The sequence below is a fragment of the Zosterops lateralis genome (assembly GCF_965231275.1).
Source record: "Zosterops lateralis genome assembly, chromosome: 13".
NCBI lineage: Eukaryota > Metazoa > Chordata > Aves > Passeriformes > Zosteropidae > Zosterops > Zosterops lateralis.
Window position 1 is genome coordinate 10,087,683 of NC_139773.1, and position 660 is coordinate 10,088,342.

The following is a 660-nucleotide window of genomic DNA, read 5'->3' on the forward strand; positions in this document are numbered from 1 at the left end:
ACCTTGCATAGGATGGAATGGGCATAAGTGTGGGCTGCCAGCCCTGAAGGCTCAGGGTATCAAAAATGCCAGGCTATTAGCAAGGAAATCAACTACTAATGTTTAAAAGCTTCTCACTGCTTCAGGATATGTAATTAAGTAGTTTAATCGTATTATTATCAAAGAATGAACTGTATTTTTATAGCTATTAGCGTAGAATAAAAATACAGCTGTTTTCTAGTAGGCTCTAAGCATGGCTCTTTACATTATATTTTCCTCTCCAAGGAAGCTTGTCTTCTATAATTTTATAAGACTTCTCCTCTTGTTTAGTAGAGAAAGAGCTCATACTACAGTGTCCCATTTACCATGAACACTGGCAAACAGAATGTATTTTTTAATGGTCAAGATTTCCAGCAACTGCTGAACTCCACAACAATTGTCTGCCTTAGGAACTGAGCCGGTGGGCTGGGAGACAGAGAGAATTATGTCTGTTCATGCCAGAGGACATTGCTTGTCTGAAAGGCACAATTTCCCTCAGGCCATCACCTGGACTACGAATTCATTCCCCAAAGCTCCCCTGCCTTTCTTCAGTCACTTATTAAACCACTGTTTCTTCAACAGGAAGCCAAATAAATCACTGTTCACTCTGAATATAGGATTGTTCATGTTTAGAGTATTTAT